This window comes from Mauremys reevesii, linkage group 2, assembly GCF_016161935.1.
Source record: "Mauremys reevesii isolate NIE-2019 linkage group 2, ASM1616193v1, whole genome shotgun sequence".
NCBI classification, from domain to species: Eukaryota; Metazoa; Chordata; order Testudines; family Geoemydidae; genus Mauremys; species Mauremys reevesii.
Genome location: NC_052624.1, coordinates 166034095 through 166044305, shown reverse-complemented (window position 1 = coordinate 166044305; position 10211 = coordinate 166034095).

Here is a 10211-nt window from a genome sequence, read left to right as displayed (position 1 = left end):
TTCTGCCTACTTAATTCAGAGTGTTATATCCCTGGGGGCAGCCGGTTTAGGAAGAAATCACTTGAGGCCAGACAGCAGACAGCTAACAAAACTACCATTTTATTTACAGACACAGAGCTCACCCAACCGGCCGAAACCGGCTGGGCTATCCCCTAATAATCTAACTCAGTTGCCATAGGAACAAAATCCATGACAACCAAATACACAACATATTCCTCCCCCCCAATAAGAACATCCCCATAATAAAACACACACTAGACTAGAGAAGGAGGGTAGACTGCCTCCATTCCCGGCTAAACCCTGGGGATTATTTTGCCCCATAACCGTGGGTTCGCCCAAGCTAAAGATCCAGCCAATGAGGAAACCTTCTGTCTCTAGGTGGATTACGGCGAACTCCTGGTGTTGTTGCACCCGAAAGTACCATGGGCTCTGGGTCCGCAGCACAAACAGGTGAGGAGGTGGTATCAGCTCGTGCTGGGCAAAGGGGTATCTCAGCCGCCGGCAGTAATGGAGAAGAACAGTCAGAAACAGGTGATTTGTGATTCGATGTCTCACCAGAAGTGGTGAAGTCAGACCACTCAACTGCAGATGTGTCCTGAGGACTGGCATGACCTGGCAACAGCTGATCTACATGTCGCCGCCAGGTAAGATTCTCTGCAGTCCGGACTGTATAGGAAACAGGTCTTGTCTGAGTGATGATTGTGGCAGGGACCCATTTAGCTCTGGAAGTATAATTCCGAGCCAAAACTGGCTGTCCCGGGCTAAAGGTTCGGTCTTTTGCTCTGGGTGCCCGTCTGATAACTTGATTTTGCTGCTGATGTTGCACAATTTGTCGGGGTTCAGAAGGTTTCAGCAGATCAAAGCAAGTGCGCAGCTGTCGTCCCATCATTAGAAAGGCCGGAGATGCCTTGGTCGTAGCATGAGGTGTGTTTATGTAGGAAAGTAAGAAGGTATCCAGACGCTTTTGAATGGAGTGTTGTCCCCTTTTGCCACAGTGTCGACACACCAGGTCCTTACACCAGCATTCTGATGCCTGGTGACCCGGCTTACCACAGCGGTAACATTCTTGACTCTGCACAGTTTTGTGGGTCGGTTCTTGTGACACTTTTTGCACCCTAGGGGATGCACCGATGTATTGTGCCTCCCTTGTAGCCAGTTCCATGGAGACAGCAATATCAACAGCCTTCTGTAAGGTAAGCTGAGCCTCTGTCAGTAGGCGCTTCTGTATAGATTCACTGTAGAGGCCACACACTAACCTGTCACACAGGGCATCATTTAACATTTCCTTAAATTCACAGTGTTCTGCTAGCTTTTTTAAAATTGCTACAAATTGTACAACTGTTTCATCTTCCTTTTGGTCTCTTTTGTGGAACCTATATCTTTCAGCAATTACCAGTGGTTTTGGGGAAAAATGGAACCCCAGGATTTCCACAATGTCACTGTAAGATTTAGTCGCTGACTTAACAGGGTGTAGTAAGCTGCGTAGCAGGGAGTAGGTTTTAGACCCTACAACACTTAAGAATATTGGCACCTTCTTCGCTTCTGTAATGTCATTTGCAATAACAAAAAGCTCAAAATGCTCAGTATACACATGCCACTGCTCTATATTCTCATCAAAAGGTTCCAGTGGCCTGGTCAGAGTAGCCATGATTTTTAGTTTCACTTTCACAGTCAGTGCAAACAAGCAGCTTTTTTGTTTGTTTGTTCTTTACCTTGACTTCTACTTCCTTCTCTTACTGGAGCAGCACCGGAATCCCACCCTCGTCGCCACTTGTTATATCCCTCGGGGCAGCCGGTTTAGGAAGAAATCACTTGAGGCCAGACAGCAGACAGACAGCTAACAAAACTACCATTTTATTTACAGACACAGAGCTCACCCAACCGGCCAAAACCGGCTGGGCTATCCCCTAATAATCTAACTCAGTTGCCATAGGAACAAAAACCATGACAACCAAATACACAACACAGAGGGCCAGATCCTCAGCTGTTGTAAATCAGCATAGCTCCACTGAAGTCATCCAAGCTAAGCATTTGGCTCAAGAGTGCTTAGGACTCTTTCTTCTAAGTGAACTGTTTCCTTGTCTGCATTTCTCAGCTGTTTGCCTAATGAGATACATTAACTTTAAGATGTATAAAATGCCATGACATTTCTTTTGAACAAGCCCCTGGGCTGCTTTTAAACCATCTCATCCTAATTTAAATAGGACTGAGCAGGAATAGTGTACATGTCCTCAATGCATTTGTCAGTTGTGTTGCTTTGGGGATAAAAAAAATAATTGAAACTGTTTATCTCCGATATTCTATTGCACAGCTTTTATCATCCTAAGCTTTGGGCTCAGTCTTCAAGCCCATTGTACTCCTCTCCCAGAAGCACTAATTAAAGTACTTAGCCTCTCAATGCTTGAACAGTGCACAACATTAAAATTGTAACAGGTTCCGTTTGATCATTTCTGGTTTATTACAGTATACACTGCTTGCACCTCTGAGGCAATAAGAGTAATGCTGCCTTTGTATTCTGCAGCTGTGAGTCTACCACCAGAACACTGGGTACAGTTATACTGTCAATACTCTAAAAGATGTTGAAAAATGAGCTACAAGAGATGAACTACAAGAATGATTCCAGGGTTGCAGGAGATGCCTTCCAATGACACACAAAAGGATCTCAAACTATTTAGCTTATCCAAGGAAGGGTTAAGATGCAACTTAATTAAAGTCCATTCAAGAAAAAGATATCTGACATTAGATGGCTTTTTAATATCTCAGACAAGGCATAACAAGATATAGTATCTGGAAGCTGAGGATAGGACTTAATTAACAACAACAACAACACACCACCTGATGACTACTGAATCCTTTGTCTTCCCTGTGCACAGCAAATTCTCTGTTGTCCCTGTAGAACTGGAACAACTCATTTCTTCACAACCCATTTTACTGACATTAGGGAATAAATGTCTGTTACTTAGGACTTTTGTGTGTAAAATTATTGAGAAGAAGGATTTACTAGAGCTAGAGTCTTCTCTGGGATTATTGGTTTCCAAAAATTTTAGCAATAAAAAGCACTTATCAAATGACGTTAAAAAGTTAGTGGGGCAATACTGTCTGATAGATTTAAAAAAAATTGATTGCAGTTTCAAAATATATCCAAACAAGAAGCTGCATAGTAATTTTAAGGTCCAAGTATTGCAAGCAAAACTACCATTTTTTTAAAATGAAACCTTAGAATAAGGAAATCTACAAAATAACCTTTGAATAGAAAACAAACTCTATTGCTTGACTATGGCATATAAATCAAAAACATAAATTATACAGAATGTTACAAATAGAAAATATAATTGAGAAGGAAATTGAATAGATAATTAATCTTCAGTGCCCAATTCATCTTTATCTTTAGAAGTAATCTGCATGGAAGGAAAAGCTTTAATTTCAGCATAGTTGAAAAATAATTGTTTCCAAAGTGAGACTTAGAGGAAGCTTAGCAGGGAACAAGACTAACATCTTGAAACCACAAGATAAGAATTCAGCTGTGTGAGGCTAAAATCTTTATCAGTTTTCATGTTCCTAGAGACATCTGAGAATATATGAATGTTTTAATTAAAATAAATGGCCTTGTTATTTCTGAACTCGATCCATTAGCTTTTCCATTACCAGTGGTTAACAGAAGATACTATCTATTATGTGTAGGCTTTCACTAATGGAAGTAGACCAGGGGTAGGCAACGTATGGCACAGGTGCCGAAGGTGGCACACAAGCTGATTTTCAGTGGCACTCACGCTGCCCAGGTCCTGGCCACTGGTCCAGGAAGGCTCTGCATTTGAATTTAATTTTAAATGAAGCTTCTTAAACATTTAAAAAACTGTATTTACTTTACATACAACAATAGTTTAGTTATATATTATAGACTTCTAGAAAGAGACCTTCTAAAAACATTAAAACTATTACTGGCATGCAAAATCTTAAATTAGAGTGAATAAATGAAGACTCGGCACACTGCTTCTGAAAGGTTGCAGTCCACTGAAGTAGACAAAAGAACCTGATTAGGAATCCCATAAATTTAGATTTCTACAGGGGAGGGTTCATGTTTCAGTTGCATCTTTTACTCTGTATTCAACAAACAACAATAACATGTAAAAATAACATAGACACAATTGGGTCACAAATAGCCATGTTTACTAACTAAATACAAACATTCCAGGCCTAGCTACATATATACTGCTGCTTCCACTGGCGTTTTATCAGCTTCTAAAACACAGAACACAGTGAGAGCCACAAGACGGCTCACAAATTATTTAAAGGGATACTATCTTATTCCTATACACTACAGACTCCAACAAAGTTTTAGGATATTTATAATAAAGTCATAAAGGACCACTGCCACAAAATCTCCAGCACAGCAACACTGTTGATCTTAGACATGTATTTCTACTTTCTTATACCATTCCATGTGATCTTTAACAAGCAATTCAATTGTACTCTCTCTCTTTAATACTCTGTGCTAAAGCAGCTTTTACCTCTTGATCAGGAATACTTTTTAAATACAGAATCTAGGATTTGTTTGTTTTTTCTTTAAAAGGGTGTACCAGGGCATGCTAACTCAGGAGCTAACACCGCACACTATCATTCTAATACCCACCCATGCATATTAATTGGGACTTAACTGGATGACAGAGAGTTGGCAGAGGGTGCTAACAGAGCAGAGCTACAACTGAAGGGCTAATTGAAGGTGAAGCAACCCCAGCAGATGAGATTATATAAACTGACAGGAAGGAAGGGCAGGAAGCCTGAAGGAAGGCAGAGATAGGCAGGGCTGGCTGTTGCTGGCACAGTTCCCAGAGGTCAGTGGCTATAACCTGGCTATGCAATGTAAATACACGTAAATAGCACTACAGGCTTCAGCCTGCTGAAAGAATACAATCTAGCAGTGGTTCTCAACCCTTCCAGACTCCTTTCAGGAGTCTAATTTGTCTTGTGTACCCCCAAGTTGCATTTGTACTTGCTTACAAAATCAAATATAAAAATACAAAAGTGTCACCACACAGTATTACTGAAAAATTGCTTCCTTTCTCATTTTGTCTGTAGGAAACGTTACTTTGTACTGACTGCTTTTTATATAGCCTGTTGCAAAACTAGGCAAATACCTAGATGAGTTGATTTAGCCCCTGGAAGGCCTCTGCATACCCCTGTTTGAGAACCACTGCAATAACGCATAGTGGTGGTGAAGGAGTGGTTGTGATCTGTGACTGAGGCCTCAAAGGACTCTCAGGGGAACCACCCTGTGACAAAGGGTCAAAACAGTCTTTGTGCTTTTGAAAAGCACATGAGGCATTTTCATATATATAGTATTAGATATCATGGAGGGAACCATACACTTAAGCGGTTATTACTATTTCATCCAATTTGTCAGTTTCAGCTCACAGAAGAGAGAAAGAAGGGGAGGGGAAGTTTGCTTATATCGGCAGATCTTACCTATCTAAGACACTTACAAAATGCCATTGATATGGACACTGTGGCATACTGAGGACCGACCCATGCATGGAATTAAGCAGCAGGCCACAATTTTTATTACACTTTAACACAGAGAAGGGGCACTGCCTGCCCATCACCCATACTCACCTATACCAGACAATTAATTGGTTCCAGTGAGGTGGTGACAGGGCTCTTACCATACAACCCATAATAAGGTATGGCTCTCCTTGGTCTACCCCCCAGGACTCATCTCTCTGAGTCCTAGCACCCTCCTCCCCGTGAGAAGGACAAAGGTGCAGCAGGGTGGGAACACTTGCTTGTGGGGGACACAAGGTTTCAGCCTCTCACATGAGCCCAGAGCCCATCACCAAAATCCAAGGTCTTTTATCTCTGCTGGAACAGAGCCAAAAGAGGTTCCACATGGCCCTTGTGCTAAGCTAAATCCTGGGAGTTGGGGAATGCTGGTCAATGAGCAATCGTCTCCCCCAGCTGGCCAATGGGTGCCAGAGATTCCCAGGGAGAGGAGCTACCTAATATGTCTTGGACAAAGTCTCTCTCCCTTGCTACTGGGACTGCCCCCCTTTCACCACCAACCCCATCAATTTCCCCCCCACCTGTTGATGCGGGTGGCATTTCACCCAAGTTCGTGCAAAGATGTTGTTGTGTCACTCTGAAGAAGCACTTGCAGATTATTTTCATTATGGGAATTATATTCATGCATGAGCAAATCACTATTTATTGCAGCACTGTAATAAAGTGATGCCAATTCTCCATTTTGTGACATTGGTGTTATACCAGTATAACTCCATTGGCATCAAGGAGGTAAGATATAGGCCCTTTATTTTTAAGCCTGACCTTTAGGTCTTCATCTGTAATAGATAATTCTCAATTTCAGTCACACAGCTGGCAAAGGAGCAGTTTCATATATACAACTAGTTAAAAAAGCATTGCAAACAATTTTTCATGTTGTTTGACGTTTTCCCCTTGTTCAATGAAATGGCTTGAAATGAAAAAAAATTAATTTAGAATCAAGTCACAAGAAATTGAAATGAAACATTGGCATTTTTTGTTTGCTTCTTCAAGCTTTCTTCCCTTTTGGGGGGAGGGGGGGAGGAATCTGAATGATTTTTTTTTTCTTTTCATAAAAAAAATCAGTAATATTTTGAATTAAACTCTTTTTTTCCCTTTTGTCTGATTTTTTTTAAAGAAAAGAATTCCCATTTTCAGATTAGTCCCCATATGAGCAAGTGATTAGCATTGATAATGTACTTATCGTTCATCATACAGCAGAAACTAATGATCTGATGATCAAGTCCCTGAAGCCTATATTTTCTAAGGCTGATTCTGCCTATTTTATTAAACTCCTTGATTTAACTCAAAATATGCATAAGTTATTAGTATTACGTAGTAGTATGATCACTTAACTCTATGGAATGCTTCATGCAAGACAGAGGTAGGTAAAACTTTATAATTTATATAATGCCATAGTTCAACTCCCCCGCTCCCAATCCATCCCACACATGCCACCTATTTTTGCTCAGCATTGTGTAGATTTTTTAAAAAAACCCTCTAATTTATCAGAAAATCTTATGATGAAGCAGATATTATCAAAAAATGAAAACAAATAACCAGGCTCCTCTAATATAAAGGTCAGAGCTGCATACATTTTTAAATAGATATGAATTTTAAAGATGATCCCTTCTTTCTGTAAAGTTCACTTTATGATAGATGAAGGAGGAAGATAAATAACTAATTGATTCTGGAAGGGTAGATTTTCTGATGTTGTGTGCTGTTGGATGACATTAGTACTTTCAAGTAGCTTATTCCCATTCCAGTTTTACACTCAAGAGCTGCTAAAAGGTAACAGTATCAAAGAAGTGTGTCAAGGTTTTGTTTCATCTCATATTCCCCTTAAAATGCAGTTCTACTTTGAAAAGTGACTATGTAAAAATGCCCCCTTCTTTCTTGAAAGACCTTTCCTGGGTCTAAAAAGTACAGAGCAAATTATGCCCCCATTTCTCTTGTACATCATCAAGATTAAAAAAAATAAAATCTAAATCTCAAATCCCATGTTGAGATTGTAGAAATGTCAGTAGGAAAGAAAGGAGGGAAAAAAAACAGTTGTACTTATAAATGGAACATGTCCAAACTGAAAGGTAAACATGACAGTCCACAATGCCATTCTTGTGAAGTTGCTTTTCAGAGCAGTACAGTACATGAAGCAGCAATATTAAAATGTTGCCTCTTTTACACTGGCTGTCTAGTGCAGTCTAGTGGATGACAACTGAGTCTTGTCAGGTTTGTATTTTGAGCTCTGCCACTGACCTGCTTTGTGACCTTGTGTGACGCTTCCCCAGGGGGAGCCAGAGCTGTGAGGCATGTCCCTATCACCTGCCCTTAGTGTGCAGAAGCCTTGTCTGTGCCTGCTGTGGATCAGCTCCCCAACTCCATGGGCAACATACAGGGGCGGCTCTAGCTATTTTGCTGCCCCAAGCATGGCAGTCACCAAATCCGCGGGACCGGTGGACCTCCCGCAGGCATGCCACCCTCACAGGGACCAGCAGGGCACCCCCCGCGGTTTGCTGCCCCAGGCACACGCTTGGAGCGCTGGTGCCTGGAGCCGCCGCTGGCAACATAAGCATTACCCCCCTCCCTCAGGTCTTGCACCCCCTGCTGTTATTATGCAAGTTAACAGTAGGCACGCTCCAAGCCTTGAGCTTTCCAAGCATCTTCTTGGAGTATCCAGCCCTGGTCCACTGGAAACTTGCACCATTAACCAATTCGCTGCTTCCAAAGAAACAGTATATACCACAGTTTACCAGATTATTGCTCTGCCTAACACACAGCACTTAGATTTGTTCATAGTAAAATCAAATATAAATTTGTTTAACAAGGCACAGAGAATCAATGGCAAGTATCCATGTGGGGACCAAATGGTTACATCAAATCAAATCATAAAATGCATTCCAAAGTCTAGACTTAATTACATGTCTGGTAAAGATTTGCTCACTCAAGAATCTTGCCGTGCTTTACAGTCAGGCTAGATGTGATTTTCTTTTCATGAGACAGACACAATGCCAATTTGCCTCCTAGGTGAAAGTATCTCTTCGCACTCCAAGATATACCAAAACAATCTTTTGTCTTTATTCATAGACAGAACTCTCTCTGTTTGTTTCTTTCTATAGATTTCATAATCTCTTAGTGAAATTACAAAGAACCTTCCATTCAGGTTGGTAGTGGAGTTTTAGCACACTGGTAACCAAGAGCCCACTTCAGCACAAACTGTATATGTAAATTTGTGGTGGCTTAAGGGAAAAATAGCAATGAAGGATTTGTTTAAAAAAAATAAATGATAGCACTTACACTGTATTTCTTGGGATCCACTTTACCTGACAATTTATTGTGATCTAATCAAAACTGCAAGATCTGGATCAGTTAAAATCTGTTTAAGTGTAAGCAGAACGAGCTCTCCCCTGACATCAGGTGGTGAGCTGTGGAAAAGGACTTCAGGGGCTGATTTTGTTTGCATGGGCACACCCATCCTGCCTAGCAAGATAGGACGGCTTGCCCATATCATAACTTTGGCTGCTGTGAGATCCTCAGTCTCTTTGTTATTGGAAGGATCGGGGGGGTGGCGGTCAGGGGGGGAAGCAGGGGCCACATACTACTGGGTACAAATGCCTGTCTCCAACCTCTCTCAATTCACTGGGTTTTGGAACCCATGTCTTTTGCCCAGCTCATGCTGCTTAGTTGAAGGTGAGTCCCTCAGTCATAGAATGCCAAGTACAGTTCTACTGTCCTTGATTCATATAACCAGGATAACAATGCTTTATCGCTCCTGCCCCCCCCCCCGATCCTTCCTTTCTTTACCGTGTAATAACAGAGCTAATTTAGACTCAAGTAAGAGTCTTGTTACATATTGCAGAGCTGAAATCACTGATACCTAAGCATTAGACCTACTCTGAGATGGTGGTTCTGATACAAGATGACTATGCAGGTGCACCAGCAGTGAGGCTCCCCTACTAACAGCTGAAATCACTAAGAGCTGTGTTAAGTGGGGTCCCTGAAGACACATTGGTGAGTGGCTGGTGGAGAGGCTAGCAGGACACCACAAAGAGGTGTGGCAATTGGCTGTTGAGGGCCTGAGCAGCAGAGAGTGTAAGGTGCCTCCATACCTCCTCCCTTCCACCCAGGCTGGGAGGTAAGCTCTGCAGATGAACTTCGGGCTGCACTGACCAAGGACAGCAACTGTGAGTTGGGTGACTTTTGGGTTGCTGGACTTAAGACCCTGAGGGAAAAGGACACTGCCCAACTTATGTTTATTAAAAGGTTTTTGCTACACTCAGACTCTGTGCTTGTGAGAGGGGAAGTATTCCCTCTTAGAGGCACCCAGGGGGTGGTATGTAATTGTCCCAGGTCACTGAGTGGGGGCTCGAGCCAGTTTTGCATTGTGTTATTGAAAAGGAACCCCTAGATACTGAACCCAGCTCTTGTTGCTGCCAACTCTGACAGGCAGAAGGGTTACATGAGCATTCTCATTATTTAAGCATTCTCAAAAGTGCAAAATTAAGCAGATATTAGAAGGTGCATAGAAGAACCAGAACTTTTTAATCCCCCTTTTTAATATTGTCCTTGGAAATAATCACAGAATTGCACTAAGAGACTCTGTTTCAGTTTTGGTGCAATTCACAGCCCACTGAAATCAACAGAACAATTCCCATTGACTTCCGTGGGTTTTAGATCAGGGC